Source organism: Phalangium opilio, unplaced genomic scaffold (assembly GCF_054372755.1).
Source record: "Phalangium opilio isolate 3A_F unplaced genomic scaffold, DU_Popi_V2 ptg000354l_1, whole genome shotgun sequence".
In the NCBI taxonomy this organism is placed as follows: Eukaryota; Metazoa; Arthropoda; class Arachnida; order Opiliones; family Phalangiidae; genus Phalangium; species Phalangium opilio.
Window position 1 is genome coordinate 81,526 of NW_028324229.1, and position 19,118 is coordinate 100,643.

General features: G+C 39.3%; 1 long non-coding RNA gene across 4 annotated transcripts in view; it reads left to right on the forward strand.

The window, feature by feature from the left end:
* The first annotated feature begins 297 nt into the window (after positions 1 to 297).
* The window catches only part of LOC149602601 (uncharacterized), a 37,637-nt gene continuing 18,816 nt past the window's right edge, over positions 298 to 19,118 (forward strand). Inside the window, exons 1-5 of one of the 4 annotated variants that reach the window (XR_016377848.1) lie at positions 298 to 3,053; positions 3,144 to 4,368; positions 11,646 to 11,744; positions 11,978 to 12,103; positions 12,893 to 19,037. This is a non-coding gene — a long non-coding RNA (uncharacterized LOC149602601). Of the gene's footprint in view, positions 3,054 to 3,143; positions 4,369 to 11,645; positions 11,745 to 11,977; positions 19,038 to 19,118 lie in introns of those variants that run through there. The other 3 variants (XR_016377847.1, XR_016377846.1, XR_016377845.1) reach the window with 3 other exon arrangements.

The window sequence follows — 19,118 nt, forward strand, 5'->3', positions numbered from 1 at the left end:
TTAATTATATTCGTCTGCTACCGAATAAAAAATAATTAAAAATGTGGTAATGCGAAACTAAAGAGAGATGGGATTTTTATTCTGAACGGTATTCGTTCTTTGTTATTCTTTTGAGGTAAAAGTTAATAGATATTTTTTATTTTGACTGCTTGGTTTTTGTGAAATTAGACCCTTTCTATTAGTCAACTTTGGTTGGGAAGATTTAGGATGACTAATTAAAACCGTAAATTTATTTAATGAGCCTGTTGGCTAACTTCCCCCAAGAACACGAGTGTATGTTCAGGGTAGCCCCTTTTACAGGCGTTCTATGGGAAACCAATGCTAAAGTTTCAGCCTGGTGGAATTCTTCTCCGAGTTGCAACTTTCTAATTGTATTTGACGAATTTAAACCTTAAGAACTTTAATTCACGCGCTTTCTTACGTTTCTAAATGCGACCGTGCTATGTCTAAAATTGATCTAAAACCTTACGTGTCGCGGGCGTAATGTGACATAAAACAAACTATAAATTACTCTGTTTAAAAACGTCCTTATAATCAGATTAGAGGGTACATCTTGAGGTATTTTTGTTTTGCCACGACGCAAAGTATTAAAACGGAAGTAAGCGGACATCATAAATAAAGTCAAGTAAAATAAGTCGTTCGTTTCGTCCTTCAAAGGGAAAATGAAATTATATCGCAATCTCTTGTAGAAATTCCTTTTACATTTGGATGTGTTTGAAAAGATTTAATTCAGTAGCCCTTATAAAAATGTTGAAACGTGTACCAGCGAGAAAATTTTATAAGTCCTCCTTATTCCAGGGAGTAGTTTGGTTAGCGCCATCAAGGCAAGGCCGTTAAATTCGAAACGCAATCTGGAGAGCGTTTCCTACCGTCTTCCTTTAATTTCCAGATTTTGGAAAGTACCAGCTTGGGGCAGGACGGGGGTGAGGATCGGGTTATCTAAGGAAAGGAAAAGCGAATTTTCATCATTTAAGCCTTGGCGCGTGAAGAATTCAAGCGTAAGCTAATACCATCTTGCTCTATAAGAGATTCAAAGTCTTCATTTTTGAACCATTCGTTTTCGAGTTCATAGACCTTGTATAGAGCTATTAAATGAGATTTTACTATTTCCAAGGGCTGATGAAGGAGAAGTTTTGTATAAAACTAACACGTTTTAAGGTCAGAATGAATTTAAAAAAAGCTTGGTCCAAAAAAAATTACATTTCGCATTCGAGACTCATGTGTTTGTTTCAGATCCTTTTTATAAATATTGGAGTTATTTATAATATAACTAATATATTTGAGTGTAATTTTTAACGCAAACCTTTCTACAGATAAGAGGAAATATTATTCAGGGAAAATGGCTTTATATGGACCTGGATTTTAAGTCATAGAATTTTCAAATTGAAAACTTCTAAGGCAACCCTGTCATGTCATGTTTATATTGCAAAATAGTGTTTCACGGTCCCTTTGCCTGTACTTTTATACATGTATGAAGATGCTAACGATCTTCTTTGCTTATTGGAGCTTAGGGTTGACTCAAAACGGAATCTATAGCCTTTACCGAGTAAGAGAGAATCCGTTAATTTAAGAGCGAGTCGTACCCCGAGCTTGGGCCTGAGTTATCCGCGTGCGATACGCCAGCGAAGCTATACGGAAGAGTTGAGACGTAAAAGGTTTTAAAGGTTGAAGACGCCGGGGTAATCTGATATTTGCAAGTCTAATGTAATTTCTCGAGTCCATCCACCCGCGGCCGAGCTCGCGTAACACTCTCTCTAGCTCCGTTCCCAAATAATTCGGGCTTAGATGTCAGCGAAACTAAGGATATCCTGGGAGCAGATGCAACGTGTTACTTTGATTTTCAACCCCTTGATTTTTCGCTGCAAATACTGTCGGGTTAGAGTGATTGACTGGCCTTCTCGGAACCAACCGAGTCGCGGACTCGCGTGTCCCTCCAACTTCTAGGCCTATTTATACTCAAAGGCAATTGTTGACAAAGTGTGTAGGGGTAAATCTACTTAAAAGAGAAGTCTGCGAGCCCTACGATTGGCTCGCGAAACGTTGTGAACGAGAATAGAAGTACGTATCTAAAAGTCTGGACATGGACGAGCAAATACTGAAGGACGGATGGGAGAGGGAGATAGTTGAAAAATATTTGTTAATTCGCCTTCTAGCGGCAGACAACAACAAACCGGATAGTGGGGGCTTGTGGGGGAATCAACGTTCTAAAGAGGGAAGCACCTAGCGTCTTATTTTGTCTAGGTGGCGCTGGATTTGACTCGGTATTTTTCATAACCCCCTCCATTTTGGGGCTGAAAAGGGGGAAGTAAGCTTAACATTGGCCGTTTAGTCTCTTAGTGTGGGGCTCTATGGGCTGCCGTCGGTCCTACAGTATTGGTTCGTCCATGGTCTGGATGACAAAAGTGACGCGGTTTACGATTCAGGGCTGGGGTGATTAGGTATTGAGATATACTTCAAATGATCGATTTCTAACTACCACCCCAACTTTCCTTCCGTTTTCTCTCCATTCTAGTTATCGCCGATGTATAGAGTACCGCCTAAAGGATTTTACTCTTTTTTTATCCTTCCGAATATTTTCCTCAGTTGGTTTGGTTTTAGGAAGGGGTTTTATTTTCTCCATTGCTATGTTTTTATTGGTTTTTGATTTCGTGGCTTTACGCTTTATTGGTTAAAGCGCTAAAGTTTATATTCGAAATTTTACGATATTTTTACCGCAATTTTTTACCGTTATAATATTTTTATTACTTTAATTTTGTGGTTGGTTGTTAAAAGCTAGGGTTTATGTTCAATACATATTTTACGCACTATGAGAGTTTTAATTGAGGTTAAAATATGATTAAAAATTGTTTAGGTAATATAGTATGGAAGAAGTAAGTGACTTGATGTTCGAAGTTGGGCGAATACTTACCAAGGCCTTATTTTCCTCTCACCTGTAACAGTATTTCATGGAAATACCTAGAACGGTATACATTCATCACTTTTAAAAGCCAAAACTGCAACAGATGATTTACAGGATTGGCAAACTTCCCAGTATCAAAAGTATCTTCTAAAATGTAAGTGTAACAAGTTGATTCTTCTTCCATATGTTTCTCGTATGCAAATAAAGCTAAGTGTGACACTACCTATACTTCATAATTCTATAGCCTTACTGAGAGCTAGTTTGAGAACGATAAGCGAGAATTGCGGACTACACTCGGTTTTGCAGTCCATCTTCCCAGTCTGTACTACGCCTTTGATAGCGCCTCACCAGGCGTCGCTTTACGAGAATCGATGACTTACGTCACTTCATGACAAGCTCTCACTGACCAGTGACAAACGTATGGAACATATCTTATGAACTTACGATAAAGGTAACAAATATTTTACCCACAGACGTGATAAATTCTACTTTATCGTTATACTTTTGGGTAATATATTACTTCTTCCTGTATCGAGTGGGATTTTCGCTGGAAAATCCTTTAAAAAGGAGCTGTCAGAATATTTAGGAGCGGGAGTAAGAAAGTCTCTATATGATAGAGAGAAATTCTTCGGGGGCTGTTGGGCATAGTCGCGTATAGCTGTGGCTGACTTCCGTTTCTTTTGAAGGGCGGAAACAGATGCCCCGTTTCGACCTTAGAGGTCAACGCGACACGGACCTGAAGGGTCAACGAGACCTCGTTTATTTCCTTAGACAGTGCCCTTTGGTGGAAGAAGAAGAGTAGGCTAGACACCGCGACAACTTAGACGGAAACGCGTTCCGAGATTAATGTTCGTTCACACCGTGAAAAGGTTAAGTTTAACATTGAACAAGAGCCGATAGCCACGATGCGAATAAGACTCGATTCTTTTTAGCCAAAGGTACCCTTTATAATCAAAGGCGGTCTAACTCTAACCTTAACTCAAAAGCGGTAGTGTCTAGCGCGCCTTCTTTATGTCCCTGATAGATGGGGTAATTCCCAAACTTTTATAGCACCGGTGAAGTGGATAAAGAGTTTAGGCAAGGTTACAATCCCCCTTTTCCCTGACATACCTCCGAGGCTTAAAACTATTTTGTGTTTTCGTCGCGCCTCCGAGCGAGAAATAAATAGTCCAACCCATTCGCTCTCATCTATGTCTGTCCCAAGGACAATTGTCCCTTTTGTAACGGGTAGAATGGGCGAGCCAGGGATATATAATATCAGGGAATATAAAGAAGGAATAAATTTTTATCTTTGTCTTTTATCCACCTGTCGGTCTCGAAGTTTGGCCCACCTCTTAAAATCAGCCACGACGTCTCATTTCTAATTTACTAATTCATTCCTTCCTTATAGTTTAAGATTGCGTGTACGTGGTAAAGAGAATAGTATATTCAAACTTCAAGAAACCTCGATGTCATCACACGCTTGCCTGGTAAGTTAGAGTACATCCTGAATCTTAACCTCGTTTTATCACGGGTCGGGGTGTACTTTTTGCGCGATGTACTTCCGTACTGGGACGAAGGCGTCCACCACATTGCCGGTACCATGCGGGTTGTGCGGGGAAACTGATTAGAGGAAACTGTGTATTATACTGTATAGGGGAATTAGGAAGGAAAGATTGGTACATATACTTTCTTTATGTCCCGCGTTCGCTTCTTGTCGCTAATGCTCCGCGTCGACTCGCACAAAAACTTTCACAATAGCCCGCACGACCAGAGCCGAATGGGCCAAGTACGGAAAAGTTGCGCTCGAGATGCTATTTAATTGCACGGACACTAATGAAAACCATGGGTTAGAACTCCTGGAAAGATTCTGTATCATTGAATCCCGCAGCTTCTTTTATCTGCCCAATCTAATATGGTTTTTTGTTTCAACGCCTTTCTTTCGACTAACGAGTTGGGACCGGCCAAAATGGTGCCATTTGGGTGCGAAACTAATCACGTCTCTTTTGAAAACTAAATGTGGTTTCAAATTTTGGGTACCTTTATGGAACCCTCGCTCGAGCCAACCCAAGAACGTTCAAAGATGGAAATGGGCTGTAGAAGAAGTTATATGGATTGTCGACGCCAACTGATATTACATTCGATAATATTCTTAATCAATCTAGGCAATCTGATTTACGCACCGCTTGTACGTAAGGTACTTAGCCCACTAATAACCTTCCCCGGCTAGAACAAAGTTATCGACATTCCAAGAAACACGGTATCTATACCATTAAAGCTTCCGGCCTTATTTTACGGACCCTTCTTGTAGAAGCCCGGTAGAAGAAATAATTACAAGCCGTTAAAAAGGAATGGCGCGAAACCCGGCTGAGCAAAAACAGAGGGATAGTGTATCTGAAAAAGGCGGGTAAAAAAAATAAATGGCGGGAAACAATATTTGGGAAGCTCGGGAGCGGGGCTATCCAGGAGCGATCAATCAGGCGAACAATCATTACACGAGGAAGTCACGTTCGAACGATCATTTCTCCATGAAATAAACTTTTTGGGAAATGGCGTGAAGAAGGAGCCAAATAGCGGCGGCGGCTTTGCCAACATCATTGGTGCTCGCCTACACCAGGGAATCTCTCTTTCTCAGACTCTAAGAATCCCTCTGACGCTTTGATCGTGAAAAGAACCGCTACCAGAGGAATAAATATAAGGAAAAGTAAAAGACGTGGATGCACTCACTACGCGGTTTGTTTCTTCCTTGGCCGCCCGCCCGCCTTCTACCGTAAAGCGGCTATTGGAATGATGAACAGCTAAGAGGCCTCTGTTGGGGCTATTTCCTCCTCAACTCTCAAAAAACCTTCCCTCCAAGGAATAAGGCGCTGAGAACAGAAATTTATCCGACCGGGCCCCCAGTGTACTTCGTAACCCAAAGGTTCTAGGTATACAACGTTCGCTGGGGATATAACGTTGAGAAGAAATTACGTCCAAGGCTTAAGATTATAGGGCCATAGAAGCCAGGGGCTCCGAGTAGAAATTGCGAATCTATTCTTCCCCCTCTCCCCTCCCGCGCTCTTAGTAAAAATGAAACCAGAGAGCTTCTACGAGAAAAGAGAAAAGTGTTATTTTCTTTGTTTTGTTTTGGGTTTTTTTTCGGAATTACATGTAACATTTCATCGCGCGCCTACTTTTGCTCGATTGTTGCACGTGTCTCAAAACCTTTTCTATTATTAGAATGAGTTGACGTATCGTTAGCGCATTAAGCGTTTTACCCCTTTTACTATTAGTGGGAAACTAAAGTTTGACCACTGAATACCAGTTTTCAAATCCAATCACGAATTAAGATCTATCTAGACGTAATAACCTAATTAAATCCTTGATTTTTAGCTTCTCGTATCTGAAATATTCAAACGTTTCCCTCTAGGCCAATACCTAGTTATTGCTCGCTTTTAAATTAGGACTCCGCTTTTTGCTTCTCAATATTTTCCGTGCCAAAATATTGTAACTCCATTTTTTATTGTAAAATCAACCCACAAACCTTGATTGTCTTGACGCGGGACAAAAATCCAACAAGCACATGCGCCTTGACAAATAGTTCATCGCTAATATAGTAATGATGAGGGAACTATTTATCGCGTACGTCGTCCAAATGTTAAAGTGATGTTGGGAAGAATCATGTTACAATTATTCCGCTTTGGAAGTAAGTAGGTACAGGATAAACAGACGTACCAGCACGGGGAGTTACGATATTTTTACGCTGAAATTTAAGAGTAAGTCTATATCTTTTCCTCCATTGAAAATGGAGCTCGGGAGCTGTTTATTTGTCGGTCGGGTGAGCAGGTGTTGAGAATTTGAGTATTTTAAGTCGGATCAGAGTCCCGTGCACGCGCTCAGTCTCTCTCTACCCATTTTCTCCTTACCGAATCGATGAATGCCCTCCTTCCACAGACTTCTTAAGGCTTTGGCTATGCACCGTACTACTAGAAGGGAGGGGCCTTCTCTTTTCCCCCGTCTTATGTCTGGTTTGGGACGAGTTACCAACCCAATTTGCATTTCAAATTCGCCCTTTGCCGAAACAATCGTCGTCAATTGAGTTCTTTCTCCCTTTTTAAAAAGATACCGAGTAACTGTGGCTTCGAATCTCCGTTCAACCTTTTTCATTCATTGGAGAAAGAGTATTTTAACGGAAATTTCGTACGAAGAACTCTTAATTTAGTTAGATTTACTAGCATTAACTCCTTAAACGTGGACAGTCTTCCCTCTGAGTCGTTTTAAATTAACTCTGTAGTCAATTTTAACCGAAATTGTATTCAAACTTCGGTTCCGATCGTTGTTATATCCCAAAACCGACAAGCTATTTTGAATTTATTTTCGATCGACTTTAACCAGAGAATAATCCAACGATAAAGTACTTGTAGAGATTAAATTTTTATTTAAAAATTAATTGATCAAGGAAAGGGGATGAAATAAGGGTTGTTAGGTTTATATTTAAACTGACAATCCGTATAAACGAACTCTTAATTCAAACTTTAGAAAAAATCTGTATTCATCCAAATGGACAATGTTTACTTACAGGGAGATATTGGATTTAATATATTGTCCTGTAAAATAACTACGAAATCGAAGAGCCGTTACTTTAGTTTCAATCTAAGACTCGGCATTTGTTGAAAGTAAACAAAGGATGAGCTAGACCCTTCTACAAACATAAACAGTCCAAGTTACTTAGAGTGTTTTTTCAACAACATCTTTGTCAACCCTATGGTATTATTTTTTCAGTCTTAAGGGAACAGTACGTGCTTGCTTCTGTCTTTGTTTAGAGTTTTCAGTACTGAAAGATTTCCCTGGTATTAAATTTAAAGGAGATTTGGATATTGAAGTATGTTTTGATTGCTTCCCATGAGAAAACTACGCTATTCTTATATTACTTTTCAACTTAAGACAAAAAAACTCAACTTGTTTCAAAAATTCCGCTGAAAACCGCCTTTTAAGGGTATTATTTTTTATACATGTATAAATAGAGAAAGATAGGCCTGTATTTTACGTTTCAACGAGGGAAAAAGGAAAATTTCGCAGAACCAAATTCTAGTTTCAACATTAAGATAAGACTATATGGGAGAGCCATTCCGACCGGACTTTGAAATCTAGGAATTATAATTTCCAGCCAATCAGGCTCTAGTAAAATCTGGAGCATCGTAGGATATCCAAGCTTCCTATTGAAAGAGAATGGAACGCGTGTTAGGCAAAGTGCTATTTTTAAAGCGTTTGTTCCCGTAGGGGAGGGGAATTGGGACTAACAAGCAGATAAGAATGTCATACTAGAGACGTGTAATAGATATCCAGTTATGGCCGACGAAGCACCGCTCGTGGCAGCACCCGACCCCTTTTATTGTTAGAGAAGCGCAACTGGACGGAAACGGAATTTGCTTTTCATTTGATAGAACTTCCGTTTAGGTTGTTCGTTGGTGAAATTTTCCGCGAGTAATGATGAAAGTGGGATTCTACAGGCTCAGAATATAACCCAAAAGTAAATGGACGCAAAGTTATTAATGAAAACATTTTTAGATTTAGGTCAGAAATTAAATTGCATCTATTGTATTTCCGGAAATTAGCGCCACCTGTGATTGATGTGTATCGTCCAGCAAAGACTAGAAACGAGAGCCAATATAGAACTATCTCAGTTGTAACGTCAGTGCCTATGTTAAAACGTCACGGGCTAGTCTTTGGCAGTCGGCGGCCATGTTTGGTACCGTTTTCGTTCCGTGGGCAAATTTCATGGGTGACGTCACACTAAGGCTTCTGAGATAGCTCTAAGAGAACAACAGGAAAAAGAAATAACCAAGTTTTGAACTCAAACCCCCTCCCCTTTAAAAATTCTACAGGCGATGCTAAACCTGCTGATTAATAATTAAAGTTTAATTTCGAGTACTTCGGGCTAATCTACTACCTATGGTTATAGAGAATTAGTTGGAGCCTGGACGAGAGAGAGAACTAATAACGGGAAACCATTATCATTTTGATTCGATTCTATTGAAATTCAAATCTTGGCAATCTACCGCGGTTTAATTCGATAAACTCGTGGCCTCCTCTCTGTCGCTCTCTCTCACTCTCTCTTATTTTGTGAACTCCAGCGCTGTTACTCATTTCTGAAAGGGTGCCCACGTATTGCGTGTTATTCCCCCAAACCCCTTCACCACGGGATTGGGCATTATTTGCTTATTGGGGTCCGTTCTAAATGACCCGTGATTAGCTTACAACATTGAGTATCCAACAAATTTATAAACTGCTTATTTACCGGGAATACAGCGACTTTGCACATGTTTCGAAGATTAGGATTGTAGTAGATATTGCGGTCATGTTGAGGTCTTCCTATTTTCAACGGGGCTCACCCTGACGACCCTTGACTAAAAATGTCGTGCAGAAAAATTGTAATGTGAAACCAGGGATAGATTTAATTTGAGAAGTAGGAATGGAGAACAGAGTAATCTGGGCGCGCGTCAAAGTCCCGGATCCCCTTCCAAGGGACGGAGGGGAATGAAAGAAGAGGCGAAGAGGCGGGTCATAGTGACAGAGGTAAAAAGGAATTACGTCTTTTTCACCGTCCCCGTCAGCAACGTCATCAAGACGTAGTTTAAGTGAGCCAATAAGATAATTTAAACTTTTCGTTACGTGTTGGAGGGAGGGGCCCTATACTGGGCTTATGAGTCGGACTGAAGTAAGTACTAACCGTTCTCCATTCCTACTTCTAAAATTAAATCTATCCTTGATGTAATGAAAAAAAATTAATTTTGGTTTAATTTTCAGCAAAATATAGTTTATTATGGCCGGGAGTGTGGCGCACTCCTGTAAGCCAAGCTACTGGGCGGCAAAGTTTGAGGGAATACGACACATGTCGGCGATCCTACCCTATAGGTGCCGACTGCCCCGTGTCCGCCGGAGGTGACTTGACCCCCACACCCCGCCCGTCACCTCCCAAGTAAACCTCATTTCCTTCCCCTGCTTACACTCCTACTGAAACCTGAATAATCACATCCTTGCCGCGGTCCTTAGACCCTATCGCATTGAAACCTCAAAAAAAAAAAAAAAAAAAAAATAGTTTATTATGAAGGTCTTCCGGGTGAATGCACCATAAATGTAAGTTCCCTTATAAGGGAGGATATATTAGTTATTAATCCCTGGAGTTTCGACTGCCTCTCCATCGCTTCTCTCCCAATTCGATTTCGTCTTCATTAGGAAATACGCCGCCGTACTGCCAGAACCCAGAGAAAGGGTAATTGCGTATATTCCACCACACCGAAGAGTAACAAACAATTAACCCAAGGAGAAATTTAAAAAAACAAAAACCGTTTTAGTTTTAAGATTTATTGGTATTTCAGACCGAAAAAACACTTCCCTTATATTTTTATTATTCCAATTAACTCATACTCCTTGGGATAAGGACCGGGGAAAGTTTGGACTTTCTCTTAGTATGTATATAGGTAGCGTGGCTTGCCTAATAACCCTAAAACACTGGCTTATAATTTAGAAGCCATATACAGTACTATTCTCTAATTTTACCCCCGTTTTCTGACGACATTCGATTCCCGAGCGAGTTCGAGGAGTGTATTGTACGTCTAAATTACCCATCTATGCCTACAATACGCCTTTAAAGGTTGAGTTATTATTGGGTTGGCGCATTAAATAGATTGTAAATTTTCCCGAGTTTAATTGACGATAAGACTGGCGTGGCGTGGCGTGGCGTGGCGTGCGGGCGTAAGACGGAATATACTTAATCTCTAGTAGCTACTCTCACTGATTTAGTGGCATTACCGCGTTTCCAAGATCTATTACGTTCCTTTTAGAACGAACGCCGTTTGTAAACGCAGTTTCTAATGAGACTGGCAATACTTGTAGATAGTAAGATAGTTTCGCTATGGTCTTATTAAGGTCCCGGGGAAGTTGGGTAGGGGGTTTAAATGTTAACGGACTCTTAATACGACGACGACGATCTTGACGTCATCATTCGATCCCCGAAACTTCTCGACGCCTCTTAACTTTGCGCGCGAACTAGACCTAATCCAATCCTTTGGGAATTGTCCCGGAACTCTTGGCTGATCAGTTGTATTAAGGCTTAGGAATCGAAAGTAGATTAAGCGCGAAATGATCTGTGGTCCGAACAGAGTAACTCGCCCAAGTTGCGAATTAAGACTGTATTCCCGAGTTGTCATAAATGTTGACCCTCTTTTAAAGGGTCTTAAAAATAAATCTTGAGGGGCTAAAGAAACTCCCGGCGCGGGAAAAATTTTTAGAGAGTCCGTGCCGCGAATGAAGACGATCTTTTTCCATCAAGACGCAATTACTCAGCGGAGACAAAGCATCGAATCTCTCTCTCTCTCGTCTTCTCCCGCCTTTTTATTTCCGCTAGGTCTACTTGGTCAAGAAAGATCACGACCACGCGAAATGACGCTCCAAATCTCTTCACTGACCGGAAGTTAGGGACATTTTTAAAATATATTTCCGGGCACGGTTAATCGACTGATTTCAGAGATAGAGAAGTCTAGGAGGGGATTTGTGTTAGGACTGTCCTTTCAATTGGGGAGGGTTTTTTATCCTTAACAATAACGATGATATTTTTGATTCGCTTCGTAAATTTCGATTTATGGTATAACTCATTCGGAAATACAATCTTTTCTGTCTCGTTGGGTTTAAGTTATAGTGGATTGAGAGTGAGATTTTTGACGTTGTATCGCTGTAATGACGTAATTAATGCACTCTTTGAACTATAACTTTTATTGATAATTTTCAGTTAAAGTCATGGTTTCCCAAAAGCTAAAAGTAATTTTGGGAAAACCAAAGACTTCGTACGTATACATCGACTGAGATTTGGAGGAGAAAATTCGTCTCGGTAAGTCGTAGAGACTATAAGAAAGCTCAATCTGTGTTGGGAAAACTAAAGCGGTTATAGAGCTATTGGACGCAATCAGGGTTTTGCGCCAGCTTCTATCTTCATCCTTTTTTAGCGACTTTGGGGTTCCTTTGGTCCAACACCCAAACTCGCGTCTTCCCTTCAAAGAAAACGAGCTCGCGACAAGTTCTTTCTTACTTTTTTTTCTAGTTTATTTTCTACTTTTTCTTTAGTTTCTCTATATCCCTGGTCGACTCTGGAGAATGGTTTGGCATACCCAAAGACTAAAGTCCTCTCGTTATTGTTCAAAGCCACGCGCGCAATGCCGGCTTAAGCTCACGGACTTCTTTACCTTTACCGTAAGTCCTTCCGGGCTCGGTTCTTTCATGTCGTTGCATCACTGTTTATCCCTTTTTACGACTCTCGTGGCGAATGGTTTTGGCCGCATTTACAAAGAAAACTACGCCCCGCTTTTGATAATGACAGAAACTCCGGCTTTTGGTTTAAGCTTAGTGGGACTAATATCAAAAGGTCAATGCAGTCAAACTGCTGGAATTTAATGTATTAATATGAACTATAAATATTCTCCGTGTAGTTGGTAACTTTCACTGCCGCGGTTGCCCAGAAAAACGCGCGATTTAAATATTTCACGACCAAGGATCTTTGAACTTCCCTCGTGTATAGATAGGTTCATGATTTACTTCTTCGTTTGGGTTTTGACCTGAAGGTCAAAGTTCAACTGACGCCGTCTTACTGAATTTAAAGTTCCTAACCTCTACGGATAAAAAAACTCTGAACCCTAACCGCTTACAGGTCAGAGGTCACTTTATTAACATCGTCGGATTATAATTAGACATTCATTATGTATGGCTGGAAAAAAATCCAAGTATTTTTTTTTCTCAACAAGAGTAAATAGCATCAAAAAATAGGGCTTAACAACTCATTTAGATAAGTAGGTGCCTTTGCTAGAGATTATTGCTTGTTAATTTAAATGAGAAGGTTACTAACTCTGAAAAAAAAAACGGAGGGAATTTTCTCTATACAACTACGCAAGGAAATCTTTAGAATTGAATTAGTTTAATTAAGTCGAGATTGTGTCCTCTTAACGTCATCGTATAATGAACTACTAATCTTTAAATAATCTCTAGATCTCGCAGCTGCTGTATGCTCAAACCAGAAGAGGATAATAGAAGGATAACACTCTGCATCTTCCTATGTAACATGATTCTTCCCAAGCAGTCTCACCCTTTTGTTTGCACTCCTGCTCATTAAACTTCAGATGGGCATCGCATCGCACGGTGAGTGAATTCTATATCTGTTTGGTACTAAATCCTCAGCAATCAACCCACAAACCTTGATTGTCTTGACGTGGGACAAAAATCCACAAATAGTTAAGCGCTTATAGAGTAATGATCAGGGAAATATTTACCGCGTATGTGATTTGGTTTAGTAACCTTGAGCAGTCCAAATGTTAAGGGATGTTGGTAAGAATCATGTGGTACACTTCTCTAGAATGGAAGGATTTTATACTTCTGACTGAAACTTATTTTCACAGTCGTATTAGAGGAATTAACCGTCTTCCAAATATTAAATCGAATTAAGTCGAGAACCTGGAAGACGGTCGTTGAAAATACTTATGCACTTCAATTATTTAGCCACTTGAACGTACTACGGAAGTGATAACTCGATTTAAGCACGATTTTAGGGTAATATATTTCCGGGAAAATATTAATTTACTGAAATGTTTATTTCAAACCTAGTTGGTTTTGGTGTTGTTTATCTCAAACAAAACGCTATACATATATATTCAATATATAAAAATAGCTTAAATTTAAGCAATTTTCCCAAAATAAAAGAGAAGGTTTGATAGCCAAGAATCTTTTGACAAAAATCTCCATGCTTCTGGCACGTTAATTTCCCAGGGGTTTTAAGGTTTTTCTGCCTTTTTCGGCTTAAACGCCGTTTCAACTCCCACTTGAATTTATTCCGTCTTTTCTTAAATCTAACAAGACTCGGATAAAACCTGGAAAGCTCCTATATTCCTTCTATCAGCCTTGGAAAGACTTAAACTCGAGTAGAAAATACACTATTTTCAATGGAAAATGACTTCATTCTAACTGTAATAAGTTTATACCTCCCATATTTCACATCTATTTTATTTCAAATTCACCATTCGACTGGAGATTTTTGACATTTTTCTTCAGTAAAATCTATTATCCACGTTTTTTTTTCTTCACTTCCTGTGAGTTGTCAAAAGTATATAAATCGGAAGAGAATGTTTGCAAATTGGTTGCGTGGTATCAAGAAGTGATATCTAATTTATTAGGGGGAAGGAATAAGTTGCCTAAGTATTCGCGCGCCATAGTCCCAGTCCCCCTTTCAAAATACAAGGGGGGACGTAAAAGGAGGCCGGGCTATTTCGCCTCTCCTCAGTCGGAAAATACGTAATTTTTGTCATTCGCGTCGCGCTGACGTGAGTTTTTTCAAGCCTCTGGTTGTAATTTAGAGGCGGGGATTGACTCCGGACCTACGTTTGGACTGGTGATAAAGCTGGAAATGTGGCGAATTTATACCTTCTCCCTAATAAACTAGATATCACTTCTTGATGGTATAGGGATAGGTAGTTGAAAACTTGAGATAACTTCCTTTTTATCCACTAAGGATTTTTTGTTCGGAAACCTAAGGATTTTGTAAACAGTTTTTCATACTATTCCGAAATAGTATATTTATATATATTGGACCAATTTACGTTGTCAGTTTAAAACCAAGTCAATTTTGAATTGGGTTTTTTGATTAAGACTGAATACTTGAACCGACTCCTAGTTCATAGGCGAGTATTTATTTAAGTTTTCTATTGATTAGGCTTAGTAGAAACCTATAAATAAATACACCATTTTTAAATGGAAACCACGTCTATTCAATCCGGGATAGATTTAATTTTAGAAGTAGGAATGGAGAACGGTTAGTATTTACTTCAGTGCGACTCATTGCCCAGTATAGAGCCCCTCCCGCCAATACGTAACGAATATTTTAAATTATCTTATTGGTTCACTTAAACTACGTTTTGATGACGTTGCCGATGAGGACGGCGAAAAATATGTAATTCCTTTTTACCTCTGTCGCTATGACCCGCCTCTTCTTTCATACCCCTCCGTCCCGTGGAAGGGGGTCCGGGACTTTCACGCGCGCCCAGATTACTCTGTTCTCCATTCCTACTTCTAAAATTAAATCTACCCCTGATTCTATACATAGCTTTCCGACTAGGATTGATACAATTTACACCAGGAGGCCAGGCTACTTGGTACTGCATGCATTTGTCCGCCAAGTAGCCTGACATGTTGGTGTAAATGGTATAAATCCTCATAGTCTGATTACTATGTATAGAAAGCCTACTTTTAGAACGTAATTTGCTATTCTCTTTCTCACTTACAGTACGTTAAAATGTTATATTTGAAACGTTAATTAATCGCTGTTATTGTCAATTAGCTAAGGTAAAAATGGTATTAAAATTCCAAACTAGGCATAATTCGTTTTAATTTCTTGTCAAGGCAAAATCGTCCCAACCGCGCACGTATTTAATAAAAGCAAAAATTGTACGAAAATACTAAAAATAATTGCGTTTATGTATTAAAAGCACGTATCTCCTTTTTTCACCGTTTATTATACGTGTAACAAACCAGTCTATTTAACTTTTGTCTATGGTTTTAGGGATAATTTCGAGTTTGAGCATTTTAACACCAAGTTGGTGAAAATGTTCTGGTCTTTTGTAAAGCGACTTGTAAAAAAATTTCTTCCTCCTGTTCTAAAACCGGGGAAATGGAGAGTGGTTAGGCGCTATTCCTTATCTATACTAATGAAACGAACGAGTTATAACCGTTTATCACTAGAGTTAGGAGAGAAGGCCAAGGCTTTCACCCAATTAGATGTTGACCAGCCCATTTCGACATCATTTGTTTTAAGAATTCCTGGCGTTCACCCACCAGGCTCGGATAGCACTCATCATTTACCCGTCACTAGACCTACCTAAAAAGGAAGGAAAAGAGACCCCTGGGACCTTATCAGCAAACCTCTAGAAAGAAAGGGGCAAATGTACTATCTTTAGCTATAATGCAAATTAGAATACCAGAGAGGGAGAGAACTTCTAGTCCTTAGCTTAGAAAATAAGGTGCAATTAGTTGAGAAACATTAGGGATTTTTTTTTTAAAGTCCCAATTTGTTTGTTAAATAAGGCTACGTAAGGGATCATTTTTTAATACTCGTGTTGTTTATTAATTATTTTAAGTAAGTATAGGGTGAGACCGTGCCCTGTACTTGGCGAAAAATACCTCAACACCTTGGGTAGGGGCATAAGTTTATAAGATATGTTCCATAAGTATGACACTGGAGACTTACTGAGAGCTAGTTCGAGAACGACACCTAATTTGACTACACTCGGTTTCGCAGTCCATTTTCTTATTTAGTCTGTACTAAGCCTTTGACAGCGCCTGACCAGTGACCAGGCATCATTTTACGAGAATGTATGACGTTTCACAGACATCGCTTCATGACAAGCTCTCAGTAACCTGTGACAAACTTATGGATCATATCTTATGAACTTTTGGTAGGGGTAAGACACTTTCACAAGCTTTAAATTGGATCCCTGTACTCTTCTCCTCGATTTATTTAAATTTATACGGTGGAAGTTTGAGGAAGTAGGCAAAATATGAATTGAAAATGTTTTTATTATTATCAATCATAACCATTTATATTTAAGAATATTTAAGAAAAACGAAAAGTTCTATTCAAATAAGTCTAAACTGCAAAAACCTTTTATCATAAAATGAAAACGCCGATATTGTTTTATAGTCTAGACCTTTCTGAAGAAATTGTACATTCTTTTTCTCTTTTTTTTCACAGAAATATTTAGTTTAAAATTGGTCCAATAATTTGTTAGAAACAAAAATGAATTGAAGCTTCGTCAGTGGAAGTTCTGACTTTCATAAAATTTGTCACGAATACGCCATATATTTTTAATTTTTTTATGTCAACTAGGTAAATTTTTGAGCGTGATTCTTTATGCTTTTTCGGATAAGGAAAATACGTTCAGGCATGGTTCAAAGAATATAATAGCGTGTTTTCTATATTTCGATAAAAAATGATGACTAAGTCTGGTAAAATATATAGTATAAAAACTTTTTTAAGAGAAAGTGATTCTTTTGGTTCAAGGATTTCCGCAAAGATAGCGCGTTTGATCAGTCTCCTTTTATAATCCATTGTCAGAACTAAATCACCAGTAATTAATTGAATTTCGCTGAAGCTTATGCAAATACGAATTACGAATGATAAATTAGGAGAAAAAAACCTCATTCTCTAGAAGGGCTTTTTTGTTGAATCCTGGGATTCTATCATTGCTCCCGAGACATGGGTAGCTAGGGCAGGTAATACAAATCCCAATTGTATGCCCTACTTTTAACAAATGAGAGAACCTTTTAACAGTTATTTAAACACTTTTTAAAAGGAAGATCCTAGGCTTAAAGACGCTCCCTACCTAGTGTTTCAATCATAAGTTTATATAAGATATGTTCCATCCATAAGTATGACACAACCTATACATCGTAATGCTAGAGAATTACAGCTCGAGCTAGTTCGGGAATGACAAGCGAGAATTGACTACACTTGGCTAATTATGCAGTCCACCTTCTGTACTAAGGCTTTGACAGCGCCTCACCTGGTGTTGCTTTACGTGAATCTATGAGCTACGTCACTCACTTCACGACAACCTCCAGTTTGTAACCAGTGACAAACTTATGAAACATATCTTATGAACTTATGTTTCAATTGAAATAGAAAAAAAATGCGGGAATATCCCCGGGGTGTAATTTCGTTTCTAGAAGAAAATGCGATGTTCAACAACTTATTTTTTAAACTCCCTACCCCTCTTTATACTCCACAATCTCTTAAATCTAAGAATGACGAATTTGGAATGGTTTAACAGTACAATTTAGTAGTCCCTCGTGATTTTAAACTTAAATTACAATAAGTCTTAAAAGTAAAAAAACCAAAAAAAAAAACATTCAAAACAAATAGCTGGTGGAAACCCTTGTTTTTTCGTTCACCCAATAACAAATTGCCTTGGATAAAACGCGGAAATCAATGACATCCTATCGTAAACCACTTTAAAGGCAGCCTGAACTTCCCTATAGAGAGAAAAAAAAAGAATTCCTTCCTCCTCTCCCCAACTTTTTTCCCCTTTATTTCAATTGTCAAAATTCTAAAGGATGAAAAAGTGCCGGCATGGTCCCTTGGAAGAGGCTGCGTACCGAGAGCTAGGGTAGATGGTGGAATTTTCCCCCAAAAAATATCACTCGTAAAAAAAAGTGACTTGGGTTTTCTCTGGCCAGTAGGCTTCAACTTCTTTTTAAAGGCCGGCTTAAAGCGAGTGCAATCCGATTTGGAAAAGAATCTACTATATTTTTCGGATGAGAGTATAAGACGTTTGCGCTAGGGGGTCGATGGGTACAATTTTACACCTTCCAAGAAATTGTTCGTCAGGCCTATTGCCGTGATAATGACTGGCCTGTCGGGAGTAACGTTCTAATATTATTACATAGTATTACCATAAATTTGTCACTGGTTACTGAGAGCATGGACGAACCAATACTGAAGGACGGATGGCAGTGGGAGAAAGTAGAAAAATACTTCTAGCGGGAGATTGTTGCAAACCGGATAGTCCATCGGGGCTTATGGGGGAATCAACGTTCTAAAGAGGGAAGCATCTAACGTCTTATTTTGTCTAGATGGCGCTAGCTTTTTCCGGGATTTGACTCGGTATTTTTCATAATAATCCCCATCCATTTTGGGGCTGAAAAGGGGGAAGTAAGCTTGACATTGGTTGTTAGTCGCTTAGTATGGTTCTCTATCGGCTGCCATCGGTTCTTCAGTATTGGTTGGTCCATGCTGAGAGCTTGTCATGAAGTGGCGTAGGTCATAGATTCTCGTAAAAAACGCGTCGCCTGGTGACTGGGCGCTGTCAAAGGCTTAGTACAGACTAAATAGGAAGATGGAAGTCCTGCAATACCTTGTGTAATCAATTCTCGCTTGTCGTTCTCGAACTAGCTCTCGGTAAGTCTCTTGTATTACGAAGTATAGGCGGAATTAAAGATTCAGATGATCCCGAAACTTTAATATGGCTCGAGTACCTTGTTTCCTTAGCTTTTTACCCCGAAGTAGTAGAGGATAGCTATAATCTCTTCAAATATCTGGAAGAAATGGGCCTGTTTTGCTAAATTCCCTTCCCATTCTGAGAGGGGGCTGGTGATGTATTTGACTAGTCAGTTTTATCTGACTTAAGGCGTATTTATGCGCAATTTCTTGCAAAAGAGGGGTTGTAAATAG